The following is a 15,316-nucleotide window of genomic DNA, read 5'->3' as shown; positions in this document are numbered from 1 at the left end:
GAAAAAGAAGAGAAGAGAAAGGAAATCCCCAAGACCCGCAGCCCAAAGACACACGTCCTGTCAGCGTCCTTTCAGAAACTCATACAGTAGTGTAATGTTTCAGTCAGCATTGGTTAATGTTAAAGTGTCACTGGTCATCATAACTGCTGCTAATCTGTTACTTATAGGCTATATTCACACATTTAAATAATATATGAGCTGTTACACATATTATTGAACTAAATAAATTATTTTATTGTAACTGAACTGACACAGTTACGTTTCAGGTCTCCAAAAATACATGAAAAGCTGCAAAGTGAGTTTTGTTGTGTTAACTAGTGGAAAGAGAAAATCACAGCTATTTAGTGGTCGTAAAAATGTGCTCAGAATTTGCAGATTAATGATGATTTATCTCATCTTCTCTCCCCCTGTATAAGCTGTGTTTATAAGCAAAAAGTTTAAATATCATCATTGGTATCTGGGATATACTTGGTATGAGAGCAATACCAAAACTGGCAGCACTGCACACCACCACAATTACTTAATAACTCCATGCTGTCAACTGAAAGTGACGCTGACCTGGAAAACATGAAAAATTGACTGTAAAGTATTAAAGTATTAAATATCATTATTATTAAATATTACTATTATTATTGTTTGAAGGAACAATAATGTTGTCCATGTTAACCCGGATTATGCTGCCAGTAAAAAAGAGCATTAAATGCTCCATAACTACAAAATGACTGCCATGAAGAATACAACCTTTAAATATCCAAATCAGGTTCCACCCAAAATTACAGCTCAACATTTCCTTAATGACACCAGGTTTCCCCAAACTTTAAATACATGTTAAAACACTGGCTAAAATTTTCACTTCTGTTAATAGAGATTCCATTACATCAGCTATTAGCTATTGTGAGGTCGACACAAAACTGTAACGAAGCCTGCGTCAGGATGTTTCACTATCCATGTGGTAATGTCGTTATCTCACAGACGCAAAATACAGAGCAAGTTACACTGTATTTTCAGAACACTCACTCAGTGCATGAAGAAACATGAAAAAACGTATTTTATATGACAGTTCTACAGTTCTAAACCTAATAATAAAATAAAAATGATTTAAAAATGATTTAATTGATTTAATTGAGTTATTAATATTTTTAAATAGCCAAAAAGTTTTAAAGGTACAATTCAAAGGAATGTATAGTTTAAAATTAACTTTGCAGTAATTACTTGCATGTGACATATTTTCTGTGTAATTTTACAGAAAACATATTTTCCTAGTTAAATTTGGGATTTCTACATTTTACAGTAATTAAATGTTTCTACTATATACCATTTTGAACTTTACAGTTGCTATTTGGCAATTTTCATTACCAGCTTTTGAAATTTCTTTTAAAAGTGTAGCGTAACTTCCTGAGTTGAAGCAATATATTCTTCTAATTGTGTAACAAGCTGTAATTAAGATCAAATGATAAAAGCACACATTTTAAAAAGACATGGCAGCAAATAGTAAGAATGACTGGGGATTTTTGCTTCAGCCGATGATCTACGCCATCGCTATGTCTTAACCACAAAAGCCTCTGGACCGTGCAACCTCACTGGAAATGTAACTACATGCAATTACTGTTATTGGCCAGTTCTGTTATTCCTCCCATGCATTCACAGCTGCTTTTTAAATTTCTCAGTGAGAGAATAATAATCGCCATCTCATTATAAGTAATAATCGTCATAGCATAAATATAACGACCCACAAATTCCTTGTGCAACAAATATGTTTGTCCTTTAAAAAACTGACGCCAGCAGTGACACAACTTGTGTTAAATGCTCTTCAGTGACTCCCCCAGAAGTCTACATCAGGCCTGACCCAGCAAAAAACTTTCCCTTGGCTGAATAAAGGATTGAGTGCTCTGAAAACAAGCACTGTAAAGTTACAACAACAACTGTTTATTTCACAATTCATTTTTTGTTTTGGATCTGATACTATCCTGTTGTTAAGTCTGACGTCACTAGCCGTGTCTGGGCCTAAACTCTGCTGCAGGTCCATATATCAAACGATCACTATGGCATTACTGAGAGTTGAAAAACTGTCTAAAGTCTTTCATCTTTAATAAAATGATCAGCGTTCTGCTCTACCAGGTGTAACAATTGAGTTTAACATCCAGGCATCCATGAAAACGGAATTTATGACATTTAACAGAGTTAGAAGTTAGCAGGAAGTTAGCTCGCTAGCTTCTATCTAAATACAATATAGCATGTCCTGACTGCGGGGTTTTGGAAACAAATTAAAACATACAGCTCTGCTATCACTTCCAGCATAAATGAAGACAGAAAACTAAACAGCAGTGACGTTTGTAGGGTTACTGAAGTTGGGCTAGCTGGTATATAACGATGTGCTACGTGACCGCTAGCGACACAGCTATGTTAGCATAATATAAACAAGCTAATTTTTTTTCCACTCGATAAAAGTTAACGTGAGTGTTCTCGGTGGTCAGGAACAAATGTAATCGCATGGCAGGATGCTGTAAAAGGACCAAACTTCAGCCAGGAGAACAACTGAGATAATCCATCCACAATACGAGGTTAGTCATTCATATACTGCTGCATGGGCTGGGCTGTAGCTACATCCTAAGGTTTTAAAAACTGAGCTTAAATAAATGATTAGCGGTAATAAAAGCCGAGGGAGGTCAACAGTGATCACTGACTGTTTTAGGAGCTTTTTGAGATTAAATAGAAGAAAATACATAACATTAAACATGTTAACAACACAAAAGCCATATTAAACGCAGACTACTTTAGACCCGGAAGTAGGATTCGTCATGTCATCACTTAACGACCGGGATAGGTCATAGTCAGTTACAGTTCATACTGCATTCTCTGAGTCCTCAACTTAAGCTATGTACCCCATTGCAATGAAGCCATTGCATTGACTTTGAATGCTTTATGCTATTCTTTATTAGGGTTGAGCAGTTTGTTCCATAGTCCAGTACTTCTATACTTCCTCTTTGTTATTGCCATTGGCTAATAGCATCACCACGGGGCAGCAGAGGAGATTATCCACCCTCCACAATGAGTGGACCAAATGTCAACAAAATACAAGTCAAAGTGAAACACACACACTGGGAGTTTATTTCTGCATGAAGAGAGCATTGACTGATTTAGCTGACTGTACAAAGTTAGCAAAAGTTAACATCAGCTGAAACAGTGATAAGTCATAACACTCATCTGCTCTTTACTTATTTACGTTAGACTTGTAGTTCTTTTGTATGGTCCAGTTTGTTTCCACAGTTTCACAGTATATGTACAGTCACAATAAAGTATCACCTGTCGCTCCTGCACATTTTCACCAACAGAAATGCAACAAAATGAAATGTAAAAACGCAACATGACACATGAACCTGTGTGCAGACACCAGTGCACACCAGGACCTGTGTTTGCTGCAAATGTCAGTCATATGTGAGCATCAAATATGAAGCTATAGTGAGGCACATTCAATTTATTATGATAGTAATCATATTAATTTACTGCATGAATGAGCAAATGAGATTAAAAAAATCAACGTGACTCAAAAATGATTGATATCAATATCTACTCGCACAAACCTGCTCCTTACTAATAAAGATAACCCATGGTTTGTTTTGCTCCAGATTAACCTTTCTTTGTACCACTAAGAATGCGATGTTCTGAATGTTAATAATCATGTGGTCCCATCTCATCAATGCCGTTTCCAACTGTTTGAGTCTGAGCCTCACAGTGTGCACGCCGTTGATCTTTAGTTGTTGGTTTTTGGCTTATTGTATGATTCTTTTGGCCCAGCACTTGCCCCAAGGCTTACCTAATGAAGCCCTTTCTGTTTAATGGAACAAAATATGTTTTTTAAAAACATCATTTGTAATATAACTTAGGGGAATAGCAGTATCCCTGCAATTTCGTAAATGTCAGGAGACTTTGCGTAGCTTGTGCTCGGCAGCCTTGGCAGCGAGATCAGCTATGACTAAAACTATCTAAAGCCAATGTCTTCAGTCGAACACCCGACTTTTTTCATTTTGCACCCTAATCATATTCATTTAATACCCTTACAGCTTAAAACAAAACCTACAAGTTTCACAGATCTCACCTTGACAGACAAGTAGGAGAGCTCATTTAATCCAATCCAGCCATTACCATGTCTGCAGGAAAGGACTGCCTTGAACAACCAGAGAAGAAACACTGCTTCATTATCCTCCTTCCCAGGTGACAAATCCTCCTTGAATGGAGGGGAATGTAAAAGTTTCCCTGGGACACGCTGGGCTCCTGGTCTATTTAGATATATAGTGAAGTGCTGTCAGGGCAGCGAGCGGCAGGTTTGGGGATCTGTACTTAGCGTGGTGGCGCGCAGAGCCGGTTGGTGAGCTGCCGGGCTCATTCCCTGCGGGTGCCAGTATGAGTGCAGCACAGGCAGCTGTCAGCAGCGAGGTGGCATTTCCTGGTCTGATGCTGACAGAGGCTGTCTGCAGGTAGCAGGAGCACAGCCAGACTGACACCCTGTTTATTCACAGATGACATGCAGGCCGAGGATGGATGTCACTGGCATTTTGATTCACCTGGCAGTGTGAAAACTTCCCCGAAACACCGTGTGATGAAGTCTTTGTAGATAACACATAACCAGAATAATTGAGAAGTTCCAGTGTGTGTGGGCCCCATCATCCTGGCGCCGGCTGTGCAATGAGTAGCATGGAACCAACATGCACACACAGACACGCACACATGCACAGCAGAGGGAAGGAGAACACATTTTCTCACGTAGTTCCACCCACACATTCAGTGTAAAAAATCTGTCCCAGATTTGCTGCTACCCCCCCACCACCACCACACACACAGACAACCCTCCCAACCCCCCTGCCAAACCCCCCCCCCCCCCCCCACACACACACACACACACACAAAGTGGAAACCAAAATTTTCCTCTATAAAAGCTGTAGATATCATAAAGATACCCTGTAATGAAATCTCCACCTACTCACAGGGCCTGTCTAACACCTCTCAGTGTCAGATAGAATTATCATAGCAGCCAGTGAGAATGCACTTTAGTGCTGCTCGATATAAGGATATATATCGGGTGACGATATAAAAACGTCTGTCGTTTCATTTTACACTATCGTTTGTTTCGTGGTGTCGCAAAATAAACTGTTTACAGCAATATTTTTTCATCGTTCTGATGGTCACTGTAGTGGCTGTAATCATTTATTAAAGTTCTCTCTTTCTCTTATATTTAAGATAACCACACTACGGACGGACAAGCGCCTGTTTTTATGCACGACGGTAAAACCACCGCGTGTCCGCTTGTTTATTTTCCACATAAACCTTTCACAATAAAGGTCAAAATCCTGTTGAGACTTTTCAAAATAAACTGAATCATGTGAAAGATGCAGAGTATTTACGGATGAGAAGTAAAAAAGAGCCGCCAGGTGCTAAAAAAATCAACCTTAGAGTCAAACGTTAGAACAGGCTTTTCCCCGCAGCACGCCGTGTAATAAATACTTAAAAAAAAAAAAGGCATCCGTTACAACTTTTGTCTAAAAATGTATCGTTTCATGCATCAGTTAAAACACTCGACTCCAGCTACATGGAAACACTTCACGCAAGTCGAGATTCACAGAATTTACAGAAAATGTTACATTCTTGTGATTTATATCGTTATCGGGACGATAGATGTCTTATATCGGGATATGAGATTTTGGTCATATCCCACCGCCCTAATGCACATGAGCTAAGTTTTGTCATTTAAAGACAGAATATACAAATTAAAGGAAACACAGACCTTTGGTGACAGCATCCTATTGCTGGTAGGATGTAGGTCTAGTGCAGCCTCTTCACAGCAAAAAGGTTCTGGGTTCAAAGCTCCGAGTATGCATGTTCCACTTCTGCCTGCAAGGTCGTCTTCAACTGGTTCAGTTTCCTCAAACAGTCGTTTTTGATGAAGCTTGTGGAGTAAATAGTTAAAGGTGATCAACTTGTTTCCCTAAGATGTGCCAGAATTTAATTACATGCTATGACTTTTCTGTCATTTCTTTTCAATCCTTACGAGTGATTTGGGACTAATAATGGGGCACTCTCCACTACCACTATCTGAACACAGCATGAGTGAACACATTTGAGTAACAAGGACACAGAGAATCAGTGGTAAGGTGAATCATTGGGTTTTTCTCTGTATGTAATATTGTAGAGTCTACCTTACAATATAAAGCGCCGTGAGGTGACTGTTGCTGTGACTGTGGCTGTATAAATGAAACTGAATTGAAATTCTGCTGGTCATGGGTCAAATCAGTGTTGACATGATTTACTGGGATATTTTGTTGTCTGTGTGTGTGTGTGTGTGTGTACATGTTTAGACATCTTTGTAAGGACCAAAAATTGGAATGCTACTATACTTGTGTAGACCAACAGTGCTGTACCCACGAGATTGAAGACATTTTTTTTTAACTCTAAATGTGTTTTAGTGTCAGGGTTACACTTAAGTTATGGTCAGGTTTAGGCTGTGTGTGTGTGTGTGTGTGTGTGTGTGGGGGGGGGGGGGGGGGGGGGGGTTGACATAAAAGTTATTGCCCAATATTCTCACAAAAAAATCCCATTGTTGTGTCTTGTTTTGTTTATTTGTTTGTTTGTTTACTAAAAAAGTCACTCATTTAAAAAGAAATGCTATTTAGACATAGAGTGAGAAAAATGTGAACTTCCATATTTTCTTTGCTGGGTGCTTCAGAAGAATCAGCTTGTTTAGTTGCTGGTATGAGGTGAGAAAGAAGCGACGTTGAAAGCATTGACAGGCTAGTTTTGAGTTTATATGACTTGCAGTACTTGGAATAAGTGTTTTTAACACTTGTTTTTATGATATTTCTCACCTGTTTGAAATCTAGATATTATTCTTATTTCAAGAAATCTTTCCAAGTGTTCTGTCAGTGCACTAGCAGATTATTTCACTTGATTATAATCTGGATTGTCTCAAATAAAGTTTTACCATTTTAGAAAATCGCTACTCTTACTTGAGAAAAAAAGTCTGGCTACTCGGCTCAGTGTGAGTAACTTCAGTGAATGAATATAATGAATAGTTAAACACGTTTTAACCAAAAATGCATGCGACGCAGACACAAACCTGCAGTTTATATCTGCTGAGCCTGTGTGTCATTCGGAGCAGTAAGGTAACTTTGTTAAAGTAAATGTAATCGTGTTATTTATATGTAGCCTTTAAAATACCAACATTTGCACTAAGCTTTATATTTTTGTCTGTCTTTCTGTCTTGTTTCTAAACATTAAATCAGATGTTATGATCAGTTACTCAGTACTCAAGTAGCCATTTTTACTAAATACTTTTTTACTCTTACTTGAGTAATTTCTTGGACTGCTACTTTTTACTTTTACTATGTTGAGGTAGTGCTACTACTACTTGAGTAAAATCTTGGCTACTCTACTAACCTGAGCAGACCTGCATCAAAAACTGACAAACCTTTGTTACTTAAGGAACGTGTGACACTGTGTACAAACATGTTGGTGATGAAAAGGTCAAAGGTCTCTTTAAAAAGGTCCACTGTCTGCTTCATCTGACAGGCATGCATGTTCACTCCACTGAAAGATGAGATGGCTTTCTTTGTGGTGGCACGAACACTATTTTTAGATGAACAGAGTCATCCTTCAACTCTGACATGTCTAAGTCAAATGTTTGAACGTGATTTTCTAAGGTGAGATGACACACTGGATGATCATGATCAGCAACATTCAATAAAGAATTACATTTTAATCATTCATGTAAAAATTGATGTCAATTTTTAGATGTTAAACTCTGCAAGTTTTACACTCCACATAGCAAAATTACAAATTACAGTCTTGTTCACACATGATTTCAAGTTTTTAAATGTTTATTGTTAAAAAAGTGAAATGCAGATTTCAAAAGCTCATTTTCTGTTTGAAATGATAAGATTTTATACCAGTTGTTACATTTGTGTCATAGCAAACTGTTTTACAGAGCCATGTTGTCTTTGAAGAACTGGAAATAAAAAATGCTTCTCAAAGAAAAGTCTTGTAATGTTTCAACATCTTTACACAATTTAAAACAGAATAATAAAAATCAAGGTCTGTGCTGGTTATAACCTGGTGAGACCCAATGCCCTCCTCCTGCTGTTAACACTGTACACTCAGCACTGACATGGAGCTCAGGTAATGTCAAACCTGCACTGTGAATGAAGACAATGGAGTTAAATTAGTATGTGTAACTAAATTTAAACTAGTATCGATTTTGCTTTCTCACACTCACTTTTTCGTGCTTTTTAACTGTAATATAATCATAATAATAATAATAATGTAATAATCATAGGAAATATTAAAATAAATAAAATATTAAAACAATTTAAATTGTAATCAAATGTAATTGAAATACAGTTTGCAGCTGTAGTTTGCGTATTTTAGGGGACATTTATGTTAATAAAAGATATTTACCTGTAAAACAATGAAATTACCTGTAAATCTGGTCAAAAAGTTCTGTGATTTCACCACTGCTGTCAAAATCTGAGAGGGAGCACAAAGGTTGTGGTTCACCACAGTCAAACACTAATTCGACCCTGGTGAACTGTGTATCAGCACAGAGCCAACTGACAATGCAGTTTGCATTTATGGTGAAAACAACACAATCCTGGGTTAGTTACACATGACATTCCCACTGCTTTTCCTAAATGTTGCTTAGGGCTGTTACTACACATGGCTGCATTGTCCACTTTGAAAGACCAGCTGAGGACTAGCTAAGGATCAGCGAATGCTCCTGTATCTGCACCACCTGCACCACACACCAGATCTACCACCATGTGACTGAATTCATTTCTCATTCGTGGGTTCATGTTGATGGAGTAGGAGATCCACTAAACACCACAAGGTCAAGTTTATTTCTATAGCACATTTCAAACAGCCGATGCTGCACAAAGTGCTTAACAATATAAAAATGGCATTACAAAGCAACAATGTAATACAATAAAAACAATAGAAAACAATAAAAGGACAATAAAAGAATTAAAACAATAACTAAAACTATTTAAAATAAGACCAGAATGCTTGGGTCATAGTGAGTTAAAAGCCAGGTCATAGAAATGTGTCTTTAGTAATGATTTAAATTGCTCAAGTGTTTGTGCAGATCTAATATTTAGGGGGAGACTATTCCAAAGTCTGGGACCTGCCACAGAGAAGGATCTATCACCACGGGATTTGAGATAAGTCCATGAGAGATTTCCATGAGGTCTAGCTCAAAATTTGTATATTCCCATATAAAGGGAATATACTGAAACAGGTATGCCATGCAGTGACAGAAATAGGAACCATACTGAAAGCTGTCGAGAGACACGTGACGAGAAGATAATAAATTGGTGATTAGTTAGATTCAGATCAGTCAAGACTAGAAGTAGTTGATATATTTTGCAGTGGCCCAGTTTGCCTGGTTAACTCTCCTTGGCCACATTGTAAGATGATGGTTGAACCTACAATTTGCACAACAAAGGCAAACAATACAATTAAGTATGAACAACAGTTACTGTGTTATTTTGCTGCTTCACAGACATTTACATTAAGCACACATCGCACAAACACACACACAGAAGAAGCTTGGCTATAAATAAAGTCAGCTGAAAGAGCCAAGGAGCAGTGACGTATGATTGGAGGAAACATGCACATGAAAAAGGTTACAAGCAGCCAGTGGCCCATTCGTCTTGTTTGGATACAAACTACTTGATTCCCCAAATGAGTGGTGAGGAATCCTGTGACATCAGCACTTAATCACAGCCTGTTCGCCATTATAAATCAGTTGAACTACTGACACCTGAACTTTATTCTGCGCACGCTGTAAAGGCCACAGGCGCAGGCTCTCGCTATTAGCAGCAGGCTGATCCATTGCATGAGCATTCAGGTCAGAAAGCAGGGCACGGGATGCACACCACATGCATCACCTGAGTTTTGTGAGAGCAGAAACAATAATATGACAAGAAAGCAAACAGCAAAAAGGATGAATGAATATCTTGCTTCCTTTTCGAGCCTTTTTTTGTATTTAAAAATGTTGAACGGAGCATTTTTTTAAATCTGCTACATACAAACAGCTCCATGCCATTTGTGATCTCCAGTGATTTTGTGTTTCATTTGTAAGTATAATAAAAATTGAAAAAAAACATCCTATATCCGATACAATTTGGCTGGTGTCACTTTGTTGCTGAGTCCTAAGCAGTTATACATCCTGTCGTGTAAGCTAAGGGTAATCAGGTTTAAGCATGCTATAATGTAACATAGCTCAATACGTTAATTATTACAAAATTATGTTACTTTTTTACACTTTAACAAATGCTTTAATAATTAGAGTATAATAAAAACAGGTTTAGGTTTAAACAAATGGGCACCTCATCCCTGAGATAACAAATACAACAGTGTTTTTCCACTAAGACCGCACCAGTGTCAACTGTCCCTGTGAGAAGACAGCTTCTACTCTCGAATTTCTACAAATATTATTCTCAATTTAATTTTTTTTTTTAATAGCCATCTTCAGATACCTAAGAGGCCTTATGTTAGCTGTTATTTTGAAGCTTTGACATTAACTTTAAACTGAATTATTGACCATAAAATGAAAACTTTATATAAAAACTAGTGAAATAGTTGTTCTATAGATTTAAATTCTAAATTCTTTGAAAACAACTCCTACAGATCTCAACAACTGCAGCTGCAGACTATTTTGTGTTATATTAGAGAAGGATGAAAAGAATGAATATGAATATGAATGATGTTAACAGACCTCTCTGCATTGAATCCTACCTGTTATTAATCTCCGTCTCTCTTCCACAGCATGTCTTCATCCTGTCTTCCTTCTCTCACTCCAACCAATCACAGCAGATGGCCCCGCCCCTCCCTGAACCTGGTTCTGCCAGAGGTTTCTTCCTGTTAAAAGGGAGTTTTTCCTTCCCACTGTTGCCAAAGTGCTTCCTCTTTGGGGGTCATATGATTGTTGGCTTTTTCTCTGTATGTATTATTGTAGGATCTACCTTACAATATAAAGCACCTTGAGATGACTGTTATTGTGATTTGGTTCTGTATAAATAAAATTTAATAAAATTGAATTGAATCATTAAAAAAGTACAGGTATCTCAAACCACCTAACCAAATATGGACCCAAGAACCATGTAAGTACTGCCAAACTCACCCTTATTGCGGAAGGACCAGTAACATGCTGTGTGTAGTGGATAAAAGAGCTTTTACTTTTAACATCTGCTAGCTGTCCGTACTCTGCTACTTTCCTTTTGCTCACATCCTTTTTTGTGTTCTTTATGTTCTTTTGACAATTTCTGTTCTGGGAGGAAAAAACTGAGCAGAATGTATATATAGACGGAGTTTATGCGTGCAGCGCAGTGAATCTGCAAGTAGTCATTTGTGGGGGACAGGTATCATTACAATAAGACAGTTCAATTAGTGATTGACAGCTTTCTGTTTAACTCAGACATCAACATAAACCCCACCTGAAAGGACGAACATGAACCCATGTGTCCAACTCCACAGTGTTCAAAACAGCTATTGTGAAGGAGTTGTTAAAGAGGTAAAGAGATGAATCTCTATTGTTTGGACACTGAAAGAAAGAAAGGAAACTACATCCCACTAAAATGTGAGAATATTAATCACCACAGCTGCATGTGTGACCTATGTCATAAGTGTTTATGAGGTGAGTTTAAAAAAAAGTATTTATGATATTTGATTGAATATGTGATCTTTCATCGCTTGCTTTTTTACGTAAGGAGCATCACACCGCATCTCTTGATGCATCAGCGACATGGTCAGTGAGTGTGTGTGCTCTGCAGCGGCTTGTTGGGCTGAGTTGTAAAGCCTTGTCTCCAGCTTGTCCTGCCTTTATGTAGTAGAGACAATAAGCAGACCTCCCAGCTATGCAGCTGGGCCTGGCTCTCCATACAATAGCACTTGTCTGTACACTGTAAAACTAGATTTGGGTTAAATTTACTCAACAGCTACTGTTAAAGAAAAAAGTAGCTGCTGACATCAGTTCTATATGTGATGATTGGTTTGCTGAGACAATTTTCGATTCCCCAAATGCCACTTTACAGGAGACACTTTCAGAGTCAGCAAACTGTCAGCATCGTCTAAAACGTTAGCATTTCATTAGATGATCTTGCCATTTTGCAAAGAAAATGTGCAAAATATTCTCACAGATGTCATATGGTAATCCATCCTTTAACTAGTTATAAAGAATGGGCTTGAGTTATTGTTGCACTATCATGCTTTAAGGTTGTATGGAATTACCAAGTGGTAAACCAACGTAGACCAGCAAATAAATAACTAATATAGAAAGTATAATGCGGCCTTTTCAGTTTCATTGTGTAATTTAGTTAGATTCGATCAACTCTTGAGAAGACTCTTCTTCTTCTATGAAGGACCTCTTGTTTCTTATTGTAAACACATTATAATTCTCAGAGCTTTACTCGTTATTTAATCTACAGCCTCTTTTATCTGCACAAGCTCCACGATCGTTATGTAGAGGGTGAAGTTTGTCTTTGGACACTGCTATCTAGTGCAGCGGTCCCCAACCTTATTTGCACCATGGACCGCTTTATGTCCAACAATATTTTCACGGACCGGCGTTTAAGGTGTCGTGGATAAATACAACAAAATAAAACCAGGGGTTGACCGCTGATATAGTGTCATAGAGTATTTTTCATATTGTTTTTTCATATGTTGGTGCCAAATGCCCTCAACCCAAAAGTTCACTTCATTGTTGGTGTTAAAGCTCTACTTTGAAAGCTTTTTTAAATTAAAGCCATTCTATTTTTACCAGTTTTGAGCCCAATTGTTTGCTGAAATGCAAAAATTTAGAGTTTTATTTAGTCATTTTTAAGCTTCTTATTTCTCAAATCATACGAACGTTCTTTAGTTGTTAGTTAATGGTGTTCTCCACAAACCACAACTGTGTGTTTGAATTTTGCTGAAATATTTCTACAGTGTAGTCACACCGGCTCCTGTACTTGGGAAAAGTTCAGTGTGATTCAACTGTCACTCATGAGCGGCCAAAAGCTCAGTGAAAGGCATTGCACTGGCTGAGTGGTGAGCATTTCTGAGGCCCAGGCGGGTGGGGAAGAAAGGCTTTTGTTCCAGGCTTCCCACTCCACCAGCCTGCTTTTGGGCTCTCTGGAAATGGGGGCACAGTAAACAAATGTCCCGTTGAATGGATAATGATGCACATGTTTACTGAGTGAGATTTCTGCAGCACACACTTTGTTCGCTCAGCAAAAAAAGAGGATGGATGGATAAACAGGCATTTTAGTTTATATTGTCAATCTGTCTTCCATGAAAGAAAAATAAAAACATCTTTGTCTCCATCATCAACAGTTTCAGCTGCGTTAAAGTTGTATGCTTATGTTACTGTATGTTTGCACAGTAATTTTCATACCTCTGAAACAAAAACTATATGAATCTCTATGACTCAAAGACAGAGACCATGATTAAAACGCGTCTGTAAGAACATGCAGCTTTTTCTGAAGTCCGTTTAAGATATCCTTTACTTTTGTTTTTGTCATCAACACAGTAAAAACCTGACAACATGGACTGACTCTTAGTCGACACAAGCCCGCTTTATTGTCCAGAAATGCATACATGCTGGGGAAAAAGGATTTTCCTATTTGTTTAAAAGGGATTAAGACATCGGGCAGACAACGTCAACAGATTGGTGCAGACTGAAGGATGTATCCTTTGTCCTAAAGAGAATAAAAGACTGGGTTATATTGTTCTGTGTGCTGCACACTGGAAGACTCTGGGTTGTTGGCCACACCGGAAGAGGGGCTGGGAACAATAAGCCACATACAATCCTTCTCTTCACCTCAGAAACGCCTTAGTCTTCCATTCCCATGCCAGAGAAGCATCAGGCACAGGGGGCAGTCCATCAGAGTCACTTGACTCAGGAGAGCTCCTCTCATAGAGGTAGGGGGCAATGTCCTCTCTGGGGCCATTAAACTCAAGCACCACTGAGGGTGCTTACTCTGGGCCTGAAGGACTTTGTTCTTGTTAAATTCCTTCCCTCATAATTCTTCCCAACCAAATACAACTCAAGTAAATATAACTCGCATTTATTTGTCCCATATGCTCGATGGAACCAATCTGTTTTAATTAATTGTTTGGGCGGTGATGAACTGACACAACCTTAGGCAGCAGACTGTTGTTTACAACTATTTAAAGGTGATCTTTAAGATAATAAATAAATTCAATTCTAATCCTATAGCGCCAAATTATAGCAAGTCGGCTCAAGGGGTTTTATATTTAAAGGTAAAGACCCTACAATAATAGAGAGGAAACCCCAACATTCAAACAACCCCCTTTTAGCAAGCACTTTGGTGACAGAGGGAACCAGGCTCAGGGAGGGGCGGGGATCTGCCATGACCTGTTGGAGGCGATGGGAGGAAGACGGGATAACAGACACACTGTGGAAGAGAAGCGAAGATGAATAAATACTAACAATTAAATGCAGAGTGGTTCATAAACACATGTTGAGTGAAAAAGGTAACTGAAGAACAAATACTCGAATACCCAACAGCCTTGGAACTACAAGCAAGCCAGCAGTCTGAGGGCAAAGTTCTCTGTTGGGGTAATATGGTACTATGACGTGTTTAAGATGGGGCCTGATTATTCCAGACATTGTATGTGATTAAAAGGATTTTAAACTCAATTCTGGATTTAAGAAGAACCCAGTGAAGAGAAGCCAATATAGGAGAAATCTCTTTCTAGTGCCTGTCAGCCATCAACTGACTTTCCAATGATTTTTTAGGACAGCCTAATAATATTCAATTACATCAGTCCAGTAACAGTGGCGTGTCTAGAAAATTTTTGTTGGGGGGGCCAGGTAGGGGCACAGATTTGGAGAAGGGTGGCAGATGTAATTGGCAGATAATGTTAAAAACAATTCTATTAACCATAATTCAATAATCCTATAAACCTAATAACCGAATGCGCTTTTAACTCTTATTAGAATGAGATTTTAACCACTACTGTGCAAAGTTTTTAGATACTGCGTTGATAAAGGACAAGAGATACAATCAGTGTTTTGTCAGTGTTTACTCAGCATTCAAGGACATCAATATTTGCATAGTATTTTTACTGACATATAGTGCACATATGTTTTGGGCAAAAACATTTTTTAATATTAAAATATGAACATTTGTAACAAACAATTGGCAAATTAGCCAATGCAAAACTTTATCTGCCTGTTAAAAAAAGAAGATAATCTTCTCACAAACTGGTGTTTGATTGTGAAACAGGAAAAAAGTGGGGAAACAACTGAAAAGACTAACATTTG

Source organism: Aulonocara sp. 'chitande type north' Nkhata Bay, linkage group LG12, assembly GCF_057382095.1.
Source record: "Aulonocara sp. 'chitande type north' Nkhata Bay isolate Kocher_YH1m ecotype deep benthic linkage group LG12, A_spYH_male_GT1.1, whole genome shotgun sequence".
Taxonomy (NCBI): Eukaryota; Metazoa; Chordata; class Actinopteri; order Cichliformes; family Cichlidae; genus Aulonocara; species Aulonocara sp. 'chitande type north' Nkhata Bay.
The sequence above is the reverse complement of the archived record's forward strand: the minus strand, read 5'-3'. Positions refer to the sequence as shown.